Raw genomic sequence first — 15,260 nt, 5'->3', positions numbered from 1 at the left:
CCTTAATTAATTTCTGAGCATTCCATTTTCTAATTTTATTTTACTTAATCCAAATGCATATTAAGTTTTTTTTTCTGTAACCTAAGCACATTCATATTTTTAAAAATTTATAAAACTTACATACAGCAGTTTGGGAAGAAATGGGATTGACAAGTGGAGACAGTGATGTGAGAGGAAATAAATGAATTTTCTATGAGAATATCATTCATGTAAGCTCTTGGGCACCCATCTCCAATCATGGTAAAACAGGGAGGTGAGATTTAGGTCCAATATCGTTGTTTTGGGAGGTGGGGAAGGGGGAGAAAGAATCACTTTAAAATCTCAGTAGAATGCCATGATACCTGCATATTTCCATAGTATCTGTTCTTACATTATTTAATTCATGAAAATAAAATATTTCTGGGTACATACCAGCTAAAGTGACAAGTAAGGTTGAGGTTACAAAGGGGCCGAGGGGAGGCTACAGCAGTCTAAAAATTCAGTAGCTCCTAACGAAGGAGAATCCATTCTCCTCAACATCAGAGAGAGGAAGAGAGAGAGAAGCAATTGAAATGATGCAGGTGACCGGCTGGAAACTGACCAGGGGATTAAAATGGTCTTTGAGGACAACAGTACCAGGGGCCAGCTCCATAGGTAATATATTCTCCCAGTTACACTCATGTTACCCTCTAGACCATCTAGAAGTAGCTAACTGCTTTATCAAGTGGACTTTTTAAAAAGGAGAATTAAAAAGGAGCAGAAATAATTTATCACTGAACTCTTGACCGTGATTTCCATGTGCACCTGGGGCATATTTTATAAGGTTCTAGGAAAACAGGTGTGTGTGAGTTCTGCTTACAGCACTGCAAACTGATAATCTTTTAAACATAGCTCCTTAACTTGAGCAGGACCTCAAGAAAGACTTTTTGCAAGCATATTATTTTAAGATCATTAACAACAAATCTGCCATGCAAAATCACAGGGTATATGTTCTTCACAAAAGAATGAAGGCAATTCCAAATAGGGAATCCAGACAAGAGCCGGGAACCTAACTGCTTGTTCACTCTGAGTTTGCTACCGAGCAACCTCTTACCAGGATTACTTGGAAATTCCTCCATGAGTCTGAAATACCAACAAGGTGTAGGTGGATACATTTTTTTCAGTTTTGATAAGAAATTTTACTTTACACTCATACTTGTGTCTTACTGTAGCATTGCCATCTAAAAATATCTTTAAAAACTTAGTTCCTTATCTTGTACTTGACATAATACAGTTTAAAAAGAATCTGTAGAGTCACAGTAGATATGTAGGACTAAATATGGAATGGAGAGACATGAAGTGTCCTTTGTACATCTGATTTGTTCATTTTTCTCTAAATCTAATTCCTTCCAGTCCCTTTTTGCCTATAAAGATGATTCGGTTACTGCTTTAATAACAAGTATATAATTCCTTTTTTTTAATTTTTTAATTAACATATAATGTATTATTTCCCCCAAGGGTACAGGTCTGTGAATCATCAGACTTACACACTTCACAGCACTCACCATAGCACATACCCTCCCCAATGTCCATAACCCAGCCACCCTATCCCTACCCCCACCCCCCCAGCAACCCTGTTTGTTTTGTGAATCTCTTATGGTTTGTCTCCCTCCTGATCCCATCTTGTTTCATGTTTTCCTTCCCTACCCCACAACCCCCCCGCCCTGCCTCTCAAATTCCTCAAAGCAGGGAGATAACATGATAATTGTTTTTCTCTGATTGACTTATTTTGCTCAGCATAATACCCTCTAGTTCTATCCACATCATTGCAAGTGGCAAGATTTCTTTTTTGATGGCTGCATAGTATTCCATTGTGTGTATATGTGTGTGTGTGTATAAATATATATATATATATACCACATATTCTTTATCCGTTCATCTGTTGATGGACATCTAGGCTCTTTCCATAGTTTGGCTATTGTGGACATTACTGCTATAAACATTCGGGTGCACGTGCCCCTTCAGATCACTACATTTGTATCTTTAGGGTAAATACCCAGTAGTGCAATTGCTGGGTCATAGGGTAGCTCTATTTTCAGCTTTTTGAGGGACCTCCATGCTGTTTTCCAGACTGGGTGCACCAGCTTGCATTCCCACCAACAGTGCATGAGGGATCCCCTCTCTCCGCATCATCGCCAGCATCTATCATTTCCTGACTTGTTAATTTTAGCCATTCTGACTGGTGTGAGGTGGTATACAAGTATATAATTCTTTATATTCGCTTTATCTACTATTAAATGACAAGGCTGATGTTCTCGGTTTGTCTGTCCAAAAACATTAAACCAAATAACAGACCTTCGGTGCTCTTGGAAACATTGACAGCTGACCGGTGTTAATATACGAAGTGTGAGTTAGGGACTCACAAATTGTGCTCTAAATTTTTTTTTCCAATTTATTTATTTTCAGAAAAACAGTATTCATTATTTTTTCACCACACCCAGTGCTCCATGCAAGCCGTGCCCTCTATAATACCCACCACCTGGTACCCCAACCTCCCAACCCCCCGCCACTTCAAACCCCTCAGACTGTTTTTCAGAGTCCATAGTCTCTCATGGTTCACCTCCCCTTCCAATTTACCCAAATTCCCTACTCCTCTCTAACGCCCCTTGTCCTCCATGCTATTTGTTATGCTCCACAAATAAGTAAATTTTTTTTATTTTGTAAGTCACAGCCTAGGCTTTAGAATGCATTTTGTCTATTTTTGCTTACTACTCTATCCCCAGAGCATGGTATAGTGCTAGACACAGAGTAGGAACCCATATATTTGGCTGAATGACTAGATAAACTGGTCCCAAAGTTCACTTCACTAATAATATAATTGAATTACATGATTATGAATAATTAGTATTAATATAGTACTTAGCCATTTATAAAACACATTTATATATGGCCTGTCTTACTCTTTCTCACTTTGATTCAATTTACAAATGAAGAATCTGAAGCCCCTAACAAAGAGAGAGAGGCTACTGAGAGGTTCGAGTGTAAGATAAGGGAGCTTGAACTGAAGTGGTGACAGTGCCAGTGAGAGCTTAGACACGGAACCACCAGAGCCTGGTAAGGGACCAAACGTGGGACTCCAACTCCTGTACATGTGCTGCCTCATTTCATCTGCTGATATTATGCACTACCCATAAAATGTCGTCTCTAACTACAAAAGAGAGACTCAGGGAATATGGACTCATTTCTTTTTCCCCTGCCTCCCTTTTCTTTAACAGTTAAGTGACTTCCTCTTGCTCAGTGGTTAAGAAGAAGGACCACTCACTTTGCAAAAATATGAGATCTCCCCAAAAAGTTTACACCAAAACTGAGGACTGCTGCCTAGCTAGCCAGAACAACGCTGTGACTAGCTAAGCAGTGCTCACTCCAGGACCTGTGCTATTGGTGTAGTTTGGAGATAAAGGATTTTCGTAGTCATTTCCTACTCGGTGGAATGATTTGTGTGTTCGGAGGTAGGTGGGACACTAGAGTCCTGAAACAGACCTTTGAATCTATACACGATCACTCAGCCTTTCCTGACACATTTCATGGGATGAGAAACGCAGGGGAACCCTCTGTCTCTTGGATACATCCAGTTTTTAAGAAAGTCTTTCTTTGGTCATATTCTTGCCTCCTGAAAGCATCAGAGTCCATTTAATCCCTCTTCAAACATCTGAAGAATGCTAGCAATTCCTGAACATCCATAAATCCTCTCTCATAAGCAAAATATCCTAAGTTAATTGTTCATTATATAATGAGATTTCTAATTGCCCTCACCGGTTCTGCTTGGCTTTCTCTAAATAGGAATATTTTGACCTGAACATAATATTCTAGCTATGCTTTGATAGGAGAACACAGCAGAAGGACTAGTCTCTCCTTTGTTTGAAACATTATTCTATTAATGTAGCCTAAGGTAGCATTAGCTTTTATGGCAATCATGATATATTGTTGACTCACAGTGAGATTACAGTCAACTGAAACCTTGAGGCCTTTTTCACACGAATGGCTGATAAGTCACACCTCTCTGGTGGTAGTACAGTTGATTTTTGAAAAGAGGAATTGACATTCATCACTATTAAGTTTAATCTCCTAAATTTTTCCCAAGTATTTTTCACACCGCTCCCTGAATTGTTTTTTGTGAACAGTTCCAATTAGGCTATCTCTACCCAGAAGAGCTATTGATTGGTCTCCACCACCTACCAGACTGAGTCCAAAATATGGACACACTAGACCATTTATAGTCTGACCCGATCCCCCAGGGCTAGAACAGGGCAGATGAGGCAGTGATAAGAGATGAGGCCAGGGCATTTGGGAAGATCCCGGCATGCCACAGTAAGAAATGTCGACTATGTGGCGGGGGAACTGGGGAGTAAGCAGAGAAGTGACATTCTGGATTTTGAAGAAGCCCCTTGAGTGAGGCATAGAGAATAGATCATAGAGCAAGCATGACCGAACAATGAGAACATTCAGAAGAATACTGCAATAATGAGTATAGGTCACAAATCACGGTGGCTTGCGCCAGGACGGTTGTGTATGATGGAGAGAAGCAAGCATACTCCAAACAGACCCCAGGGGCAGAACTGGATAGGACCTGGTAAACCACTGCCACTGGCTGAGGGAGAGAAAGGAACTGAGAATGAATCTCAGCTTTTGCCTGATGGGCTGTTCTGGGTTAGCCTGTGATGCCATTCCCACAAGTTTTTACTTTCTCAGTGAGGTAGGAGGCAAGTTCTTTAGCTGAAAACAAGAGGAAGTGGGTGGTGAGGATGGGTCTGAGGGAGACTAGAGAAACTCTTGAAGACTCACTACAGGAATGAAAGAAGACTGAAGAAAAAAGGATTTCGGGGCGCCTGGGTGGCTCAGTGGGTTAAGCTGCTGCCTTCGGCTCAGGTCATGATCCCGGGGTCCTAGGATCGAGCCCCACATCAGGCTCTCTGCTCGGCGGGAGGCCTGCTTCCCCCCCCCCTCTGCCTGCCTCTCTGCCTACTTGTGATCTCTCTCTGTCAAATAAATAAATAAAATCTTTAAAAAAAGAAAAAAGGATTTCCAGGGAAGTTTGAGGGCCAGATTAGACTGGAAAACATAAATTCATTGCAGTGTCTCTCAGCACAATTGTGTCTTAAATTTTTCCCAGCAGAGTTCAGCTGTCTAGCTGAAGGAGCAAGAAGGTAAACAGTAGACTAAGAACGTGATGGGAACACAAGGGGGAAATGGAGTTGAGAGAAGCGGCTGAAGATTCCAGAGAGAAAATCATGGAAGCTCGGTGTCATGTTCCTTTTCACAGACAGGTTCATGTTTTGAGCCAGAGAAGAGATAAAAGAAGTGATCTGATGTGGAAGAACTAGATGCTTTGAGGAAAGAAATGAAAATTTCAAAGAAAAATGGCCATAAATAGCACATTGGAGTTGATAGCGCACATGGGGAGGAAAGGAGTTGGGAAGAGGGAGCTGACAGTTACCTTGTGATTTTGGGTTTTTTGTTGTTGTTTTTGCAAACTATACCTCCTCACTACACTCCACCCAAAGGAACCCCAGTGGGCTTACATTCTCCTGCACTTTGATAATCATCCTGGAGGAAGCTACTGTTACACAGGGGTGAGTGTTGCCCCCCCTTTGGGTGTGTCAGGGTAGGAAGCAACAAAGATAAGTGTTCTTGGGGAGTGCCTGGTTCTTCCAATAGATCATTGGTTTGAAATGTCCTTCATTGACCTTTGCTTTCATATGGAGATAGTGACAGAGGTCACATGAGAGAAATATAGCATCGATTACAAGAGAAATTGATGGAAAACCTCAAAGACCTCTGGAGGCTCACATTGGCTAGAACAAAAGGAAACCATAGTCCTTAATGGAGATTAAACAGTATAAGAGAGTGACTACATTTTCTCCAATCTAATTTTAAATGTAGAAGCCCTTTTCAGTGGCAGCCAAAAGATACAGTGTTAGCACAAATGAACATGATGTCATGTAGAAAGCATGGGAATATTTTGCACAATTATTTTATTGTTTTAGGAACTGTAATTATAAGTGTAAAGTAATATCAGCAAACACAGCTGATGCCTGCAAAGGCTTCTGTTCCTCTATCATTTGCAGGAAGGTTAGGAAGAGAAGAGAAACACGATGTAGAAAGAAGGTTGGTGTTTTGTTTTTGTTTGTTCCTTAACAAGACAAAAGATCCAGGAAAATAGTTTATTTGCTCCTTAGAGATACAGAAAGATCTCTATGCAGAATGGTTGGCACATTCTACCATGATCTCCAAATGTTGGCTTTCTCTTCCCCTCCTAGGCAAAATAATTAAACATCAATACAGTGGGCATTAATTAAAATATTAATAACACATTTTAAAAATTGTGACAGTGTACTTAAATGGGATTAACCATATAGTTCCTGTGCCTTAGGTCGCTGCCTGTCATCGCATTCTACAAATCAAATTTCACAACACACTAAGCAGGAAAAAAATATGTACAATGCTACATTTTAGTTTCCAATACTGTGATGGCCCAGGGGCACTCAAAAATAATTTTTTATAATCATTCTAAAAAATTGCTCCTGCAGCTGCAATTTTGAGTCAGAAGAGGGTAAAGAGTGGGATAGGTCAAGATGAAATGGAATACGAGGCCCTTAAAATCTGAAGGTCACTAAAATCAACTTTTCCCTTCAGTACTCTTCCCTTTCCGTTTTCAATCCTCTTTCCGAATCCAGTCAGCACTTTCTCTTTTCCCTATGCGTTCTGGTCTTTTGGTGACCTAAAGTTGCAGCCCCTATGCCTTCCTTGACATTTGTCATTTTAGAATTTGCACTGACCATCCTGACTGTGGAAAGGCAATGTTATTCAATGGATGCTGTTTCTTAATTAAACAACCATGGGGGGGCGCCTGGGTGGCTCAGTGGGTTAAAGCCTCTGCCTTTGGCTCAGGTCATGATCCCAGGGTCCTGGGATCAAGCCCCGCATCGGGCTCTCTGCTCAGCAGGGAGCCTGCTTCCTCCTCCCTCTCTCTCTGCCTACTTGTGATCTCTATCTGTCAAATAAAATAAATAAAATCTTTAAAAAAACAACACCAACAACAACCATTGGACGCCCCCCTGGACTGGCAAGACTGGTTTTCATATAAGCCTTGGGATTTGCAAGAGTGTTTTTTGTTTGTTTTATTTTTTAGTAATGGCAGCATTACTGGACGGAGTTTGATCCTCCCCGGACTCAGTTCTTGGACTTTCCTCTTTTCCATCCACATCCACTCCCTGATAATCTCATCCAGTTTCAGGGTTTTCAATATCACCTCTACACGGATGACTCCCAAATTTATCTATGTACTACTGACGTCTCCTCTGAACTCTACACTCACAGATCTAGCTGCCTACTTGGTATCTCCACTCGTATGTCTCATAGGCAACTCATACTTAGTGTGTCCAGTAATGAGCTCTTGGCATTCCTCTCCAAATCTGCTTCCCTAGAGTCTTCTCCACCTGAGTAAATGGCCAGTCCATTCTTCCAGGTGATCAGACTAAAAGCATCCTTACTTCTCTCTTTCTCTCACACACTCCATCCCACCTATCAGCAGATGCTGTTCGATCTTTCCACAGAATTGATCTCAAACTCAACTACGTTTCACCGTTTCCATTGCTCTCCTTTGTCTGTGCGCTGTGAGATCTCGCCAGAATTATCACAATAGCATTCTAGCCAGTGTCCCAGCTTCCCTCTTTGTTTTTTTCTTAATATATAAGCCAAAGTGATCCTATGAAAAAGAAATTCATCATTTCTTCCCTCTCCTTAAAACCTCCAATGACTTCCAATCTCATCCATGGTAAAATGATCTTATAACAACTTATAATACTTTATAGTCCAAATTGGGACTACTTGGAGAATGAAAGGGGATTCTAGAAATAATTAACAGGTTTTAACTGATCTGAGTGTAAATTTGGGCTATCCTGACACCTACTCTGAGGCACCACCCTCTAAATATCTCTCTGACCTCTAACCTCACGTACTATGCCGTACCTCCATCCCTCTGTTTCATCACCAGCCTCCTCTCTGTCCTGGTGACATCAGACATACTTCCTTGGGGCCTTTGCTCTTTCCTTATATGTCCACTGCTCACTTCTGCTTTCCTTCAAGTCCTTATTCAAAAGTTCCAGTGAGTTCTTTCCCTGGGAGTTCTTTCTAAACACTAAAAATCTCCTCTCCACTTTCTAGCCCCTTCCCCTGCTTTATTTTTTCCCTTACACTTACCACTACCTAACATTGAATATATTTTACCTTGTTTTGCATCTTACATTTAGAATGTAAGCTCAGGGGTAGGAATTTTTTTTATTTTTTGCTCTGTATCTCCAACTCCTAAAATAGTGGTTGGCATATAGGAGATGCTTTATAAAGAATTACAGAAAGAATAAGTGAATCATGACTACTTTGAAAAGCTTAGCACTTAGTAGTAGATGTGTAATATCCAACATAATTAATAAACATTCATATGATTCAGTCTGATTTAATTCAATAAATGTATTTTGGACAGTTATGCCTTGCAGAGATCTGTGCCAGGTCCAGAGGCTGGAGGCTAGGAGCCACAGGGCACACACAAGGGTAGATGCGACAGAGTTCCTCAAGAAGTGAACGCTATAGGGGTAGAAGAGGTAGGGGACGTGACATGGTTATGTGCAAGTGACAGAGTACATGGGGGTACAGAGGAGGGAGAGGGTTGTATTTACTGAGTTTTCAGACACTTCTGATTCTGTTCAGAAGCAGTAACTTCTGGGGCGCCTGGGTGGCTCAGTGGGTTAAAGCCTCTGCCTTACGCTCAGGTCATGATCTCAGGGTTCTGGGATCGAGCCCTGCATCGGGTTCTCTGCTCGGCAGGGAGCCTGCTTCTTCCTCTCTCTCTCTCTCTGCCTGCCTCTCTGCCTACTTGTGATCTGTCAAATAAATAAATACAAAAAATCTTAAAAAAAAAAAAAAAAAGAAGCAGTAACTTCTGTATTCTCTGTCATGATTCATTTTCCTCATCTTCCTGAGCCCTCAATCCCTATCACCGCCATTCTGGTTTCTAGGGTTCTCCATGCCGTGGTAGGAAGCGCCTCTTCGATGCCCAGATATAACTGACCCGCGGTGCCTGCTCCTTGTCTGCTCTTCAATGTCTGGCCTTAATTTTTCAATGTGAATCATTCATTGCTAACTCGGCATTTTATAATCTGATTTCTCAAAGTTTCCAGAATATTTTAACAAAATATTAGCAAAGTTAAACCATCTAATTGAACAAAGGCAAAGCAAACAGATGCTAACAGACTTTTTTTTTTTTTTTTTAAATAGCTAGAAAGGAAGTATTTTTGGAGGAAGAGTCTATTCCTTGAAACCAATAAATCGAAGGTTATTGATTTAATCTCTGGGTTGGTTCTAATTTTTATGTAGCTTCTTTAAGTAATTTTAATTAAGAACTGCCTTGTGGATTTTTTTTTAAACTAAAGTCATTTTTTTTTTTCCTGAAGAACACTGTTATAAATTTCTGGCCCCACCCCTGCAGGAAAGGAGTATCCCAGGGTGTGGCTAATCGAAACACTCTAAACAAATATATACAACATTTTATTTTCAAGGAAGTTCAACAAAATTATACCTAGGAATATGCTTCAAAGCAAAACATTAATACACTGGATGAATAACTTGGTAAGAAAAATGACTTAAAGCAGCTACTAGCTAGTTTACTTTAAAAAAATTTTTTTAAATTATAATAAAACCTAATCATGTAAATAATTTAAAGGCAAGCTAATAACTCCTGCTCTGGCATGGGTTGGCTCATTTCTTATTTGAGTCTGACCAAGTTACTCTGACTCAGTTTCTTTTTCTGTAGAAAGGGGTTGCTACTGGACCTGAGTTATCAGGGTTCTCATGCGAATAAGGGGTATGGTGCACTCTACAGAATGCCTGTCACATGGGTATTCGCTGCCCCCAGGACTCACGGTGTTGCTACTGCAAAAATCGGCACAAGCAGGTTTCAGTGATTAAGAAAACACAAGGAGCTAACCAAAGAGGAGTGTTTAGAAAGTATTCCAACTCATGTATTACGTTATCTTTTCAGCTAAAAGTCTAAATATTGCTTAGCATATTGTAAATGTAAATACCTGCAAAAACCTGATTAAGTAATTAATCATCTTCTGCACACTTGTGCCAGTGACTTTACCACAAGGTATTAAAATGTAATCTTTTCTGTGCCAAAGAGACATCCTTCAAAGAGACAAATGATTACTCAGATTTTGAAAGGCATGTTATTTACACAACATATCTGGGAATTAATCATACACTATCTCATATTATTTAATAAATCAGCCACCCCAAGGATCATGTTTAAGTTCTGACCCAGTAGATTGTAAGGACAGTAAAAGAAAGGAATGTATATCTTTTTTGTATCTTTCACACCACCTGACTTGAGACAAAGGAATTTCAAACTATTACAGTGGAAATAGCACTGGGCTACAAGTTAGGAAACACGGATTTCAGCTGAGTAATTACAGACAAGTCATTTAACTCCCTTTAGGCTTCAGATTACTCATCAGTCATGTGTTTTTCCATTGATGACATGTAGGTTCCTTTTCAAATGCTCTCATTCTAACACTTGCAAGAGGGATTTTTCACAATGTTTGTCATTATAATACACAACTTCATTTTTCCATATCTACAGGCTGAAGACATGGGACCCTTAATTACAGATTTTGTTCACTCAGAAGAACTTGCCAGGAACTCAGAATTCTTGACTATTCCATCGAACACGAATCTTTCAATCTGTTTAGAAACAGCAAGCCCTCCTTGCTAGCACTCCCCATCCTCCACCTTGTTTTCTTTTTCTTTCTTTCTTTTTATTCTTATTTATTTTAATTGAATTTAATTTGGTCCTTATCACACTCTGACATACTCTATATTTTACTGTTTATTGGTTTTCTGTTCTCCCTTTAACCCCCTCCCCCAGAACCGAAGCCTCACGGGAACGGGAACTTCTATCCTTTTGATTCGCCACCATATCCCCAGCACCTGGAATGGCATCAGACACCTAACAGCCCAAAAATTATTTGATGAACAAATGAATGAATAAACGTAATTTAAGGTCCTTCATTAACTGCCTTTCCCCAACCACAGCTTATCTCATATTTTTACCAGTTCAATTTCTCTATGTTAACCAGGGTTTCTGAATCTTATCCCCCTCCCCGAGGCTTATATTCGTTTTCCCCCTCTGTGTCATCTAAGGATATGCTCTTCCTTGTCATTTCTCTCATCTGTTCATGCTCATTTATTCAGCTGCAGATTTACTGGATACCTACTGTGATCCCAGCAATGTGCTTACATGCTGGGAATACAGAGGCAAATAAGGCCGGCACAATCCTTCCCTGGTGCTTCATCTGAGACCAGCCTTCTTCTGTTCTTGGCTTCTCTGTGCTGCTGCCTCCCTTTGAATGTTTTATATTCATAGTGCCCTAGAGGGGGAAAAAAGTCTGTGTGGTTTGGTTGGTTGCTATCCAATTTTGAATAGAGCTTTTCTAGCAGTAAGTTATAGAGCCAGGGGCAGCAATGCTCACTTCTGAGATGATGACTCCATCACCCTAGAGGTGCCCTGAGGTCACTGGAACATTGCTGTCTCCTGAACAGTGACGACTGAAACTCCCTTTGAATGAAGCCTCACTGTGCAGAGCCTGAAATGATTTGCTGTAACTCCTCACTTCCCTCTGTTTTCTGTACCCAGAGGGGGTCTGACAGTGCTTCTCTGAATCCGCCCAAAAGCTGACCTAACCTCTTATCTTTAGCTTCAAAGTTATTACTACCCACGAAGTAGAAGATGAAGCCCCCAACAGGCATAGAGCTTTGATGTCAAACCATGACAAGCACCAGGCCTCTCTGTGCCTTTTTAAAAATTATTGAGATATATGTGAAAATTAAGAAGTATGTATATTTAAGGAGTATGATTTGACGATTTGATGTACACATGCATTGTGAAATAATCAACATGTTCAAGTTAATTAACGTACCCATCACCTCAGTTCCCACTTTCTTTGTATATGTATGGTGAGAATCTTGAAATGCCCTCTTAGTAAACTACACAAGTAATTTAGTAAATTACACAATTACCAACCCACAAGGAAGTGTTGGTAAGTATAGTCACATTGCTGTACACTAAAATTTATTCATTATAAATTCACTAGAATTTACTCATCATCTCCAGAATTTATTCGTCTTGCATGACTGAAACTTTGTCCCCCTTGAACAACATCTCTCCTGTCTTTCCTTTTACTGGAATTTGGGGAGCATTAACACCTCCATCCCAGCATTTTCCAACTTGTAATCTGGGGATCTCTGGGGTTCTGAAAGCTAGTAATTGGAGTTCTGCAAAAAGAGGGTTCCACTGGGTAAATAAGTTTGGGAATGTCACATCCTATATTTCCCACTTGGGAACACAGGTCACATAATGAGAACGTTTATGTATTTGCAGGTGTTCATTTTGCTAAACCCACTCAGTGTTTCCCAACCAGTTTGGTCATGGAACCCTTTATGCCCAGAACACCACTGATACTCAGAGGACACTCCTGCTCAGGAGAAAGCTGTTTGGCACCACCTTTTTCACATTCATGTCACATCCAAATGAGTAACAAATGATTGTGACAGAGTGAGCAAGAAGAGAGATATGCACACATCTCTCTGCAAGCAGTTCTTTGGGGGTTAATAATGAGAACAGAACATAGTTTTGTGGAACAAACATTAGACTTACAGTTACAAGACCCATGATTTAGTCCTACTTCTGCCATATAACTAACTAATGCAATGTTGTTGGGTAAGTCGCTTCACCTCTGAGCCTTGGTTTCCTGTCCTGCAAAGAAGACACATTGTAGGAGAACCATTCATTGTAAATGCTGACCAGTTTAGGAAGTTGTTCTATAGCAGATTTAACTTTGATTTAACTTGATTTAAAAAGTATTCTTCTGGGAGGCTTTTGAGGACTGTATTGTTTTTTAAAAAGATTTTATATATTTATTTGAAAGAGAGCGCGTGTGCAAGTGGGGAGGAGAGGGAGAAGCAGGCTCCCGATGAGCAGGGAGCCCGAGGCAGGACCCTGGGATCATGACCTGAGTTGAAGGTAGACACGTAACTGATTGAGCCACCCAGGCACCCCACTGGGGCCCATATTTTTGAAAGTCCTCTTTCAGATGTCTGGTGCCTTCAACTCTGAAGATAGAGGTATCTGATTTCTTAGACATGAAGCTGCAGGTCTCTCTAAGGCCCTAAAAGCCCAAAGAAGTATTTTGGAATAAATAATGGAAACAAATTAAGTCTGGGATATAGTTATGTTAGCCTGAGTAGTAGGATAATACCTAGAGAAGTCCTAAGAAGTCTTATTTTGAATGGAGAAAGATAGAGGTCTGTAATAGTATAAGTAAGCAACAAATGAAATTTGAGATGACTTATTTGACCCTAGGGTAATTGGCTTATTTTTCTGACCAGTCAGTTTCCAAAGATGGAGACTGGGGATAGAGTGTCGTACTGCAGAATTAATCTGTGGTTCAGCACTAACTTATATTTCACAGCAACACAGGAGACATAGGTAGTAAACACCTCCAGGGAGGTGTCCTCTGAACCTTATGTGTGAGGAAGACTCTCTTCTACTTTCCAACTCAGGAGGGAAAGATTCACTCCCAAACCCGTGCTCTGAAGGGAAGAAATTCTATGATGGTTTACTGTATGCTTACAAAAATACTTGAGAGGGAACCATATGGCTCTTGATTTTTTTTCTTGCCTTTGAATTTTAACTCTACTCAAACAAACTGGATATAAAAGGTAACTAAAAGTGGATATAAAAAGCAAAATATCTAACACAAATTTTAGTCTCTCTGTGCTTGAAATTTGATATAATATGCACTGATGACAATAAGTAGTTGGGCTTTAAAGAAGATAAGATTTTGCTTCCACTCTGAGTTAAATAAATGTTACTTTAGTTATCTCTAAGTAATTGCTGGGCCATTGTAATGCTTTCAATGTGGTATTTGCTAAGCAAGCACGCCTGCCATCTGGTTACTGAAAGACTGTATTTTTGCTACTTCATAGATACACATGGCCCAGTAGCACTGAGATGTAGGGAAACGATATGAGCGTGTGGATCAATTCCAAAGCAACTTGAGAGTTCAAGCCATTCCCTTGTTTGCAACACAAAGTGTTCTCCACATAAGAAAACAATGAGTCCAACTTATCCGTCTCTTTCCTGTCCTGGTATCTTTAAAAATGTCCATCATGACAGGGTGCACATGGGTTTACAATGTGAAGCCAACTTTATTATTTATTTAAGATGTATTTATTTATTTGAGAGAGAGAGAGAGAATGAGCAAGAGGGCAGAGGGGGAAAGAAGAGAATCTCAGGCACCCCCCCCACCACCACGCAGGGCTCTGTCTCGTGACCCTCATGGCTCACGACCTGAGCCAAAACCAAGTCGGATGTTTAACTGACTGAGCCACCCAGGTGCCAACTTTAGAGACCAAGAAGAAGAAGTAGGAAAAGTCATCTGTTGGCTGTTTGTGCCACTCCCACTTGGTTCCCATGCCAGCGGCACTGTGCCCGGTCCACAGACAGCACACAGAAGAAGGAGCTGGGTGACATGGCTGAAGTCCATATGTGACTTTGGTAGCAGGGGGAAGAAGTTCCCAACCAGCTTCTTCATTAGGCCGCTCGCAAGCACCCCTCTCCCCAAACCAAAGGCAGAATTAGTGTCACTGACTACAGTGCCTAATACATAGCAGGGGCTCCTAAGTGTTTCCTAAGTACAATCATCTGGGAAGCCAGAGAATAGTAATACAAAGGACGGCTAGGACTACTAGCAGAGAGCTTATCTTGGTCTTTGTAGCTATTGTACTATAGACATTGGACATATGCCTCACACATAGCCCAGGCTCTCTCAGCCTTGCTACTATTAACACAGGAGGCTAAGAATTCTTTGTTGGGAGTGGGAGTGGTAGGACCGTCTTGTAGGAGTTTTCGCAGTCCCTGGCCTCCACCCGCAAGATGCCCACAGCATCCCTCTCCCAGCAAAAATGTCTTCAGCCATTGCTAAATGTCCCCTGGGAGGGTTGAGGGGGTGGCAAAAGCACCCCTACTTGAGAACCACTTCTTTAGTCTGTGGGTTCATGACACACGCCAGAATTAGAATGATTATATTCTCTCTTCTCTTTTTTTTTTTTCAGAATCATTTTTTAAACATGATTTTACTTTATTTATTTTATTTGTTTAAGTAAGCTTTACATCCAACATGGGGCTTGAA

The 15,260-nt window shown here is 40.7% G+C and overlaps 1 protein-coding gene across 3 annotated transcripts in view; it reads right to left on the bottom strand.

The window, feature by feature from the left end:
• NTN4 (netrin 4) overlaps window positions 1–15,260 on the bottom strand; it is a 164,247-nt gene that overhangs the window by 95,199 nt on the left and 53,788 nt on the right. The window lies entirely within an intron of this gene.

This window comes from Neovison vison, chromosome 12 (genome assembly GCF_020171115.1).
Source record: "Neovison vison isolate M4711 chromosome 12, ASM_NN_V1, whole genome shotgun sequence".
NCBI classification, from domain to species: domain Eukaryota; kingdom Metazoa; phylum Chordata; class Mammalia; order Carnivora; family Mustelidae; genus Neogale; species Neogale vison.
The sequence above is the reverse complement of the archived record's forward strand: the minus strand, read 5'-3'. Positions and strand labels throughout refer to the sequence as shown.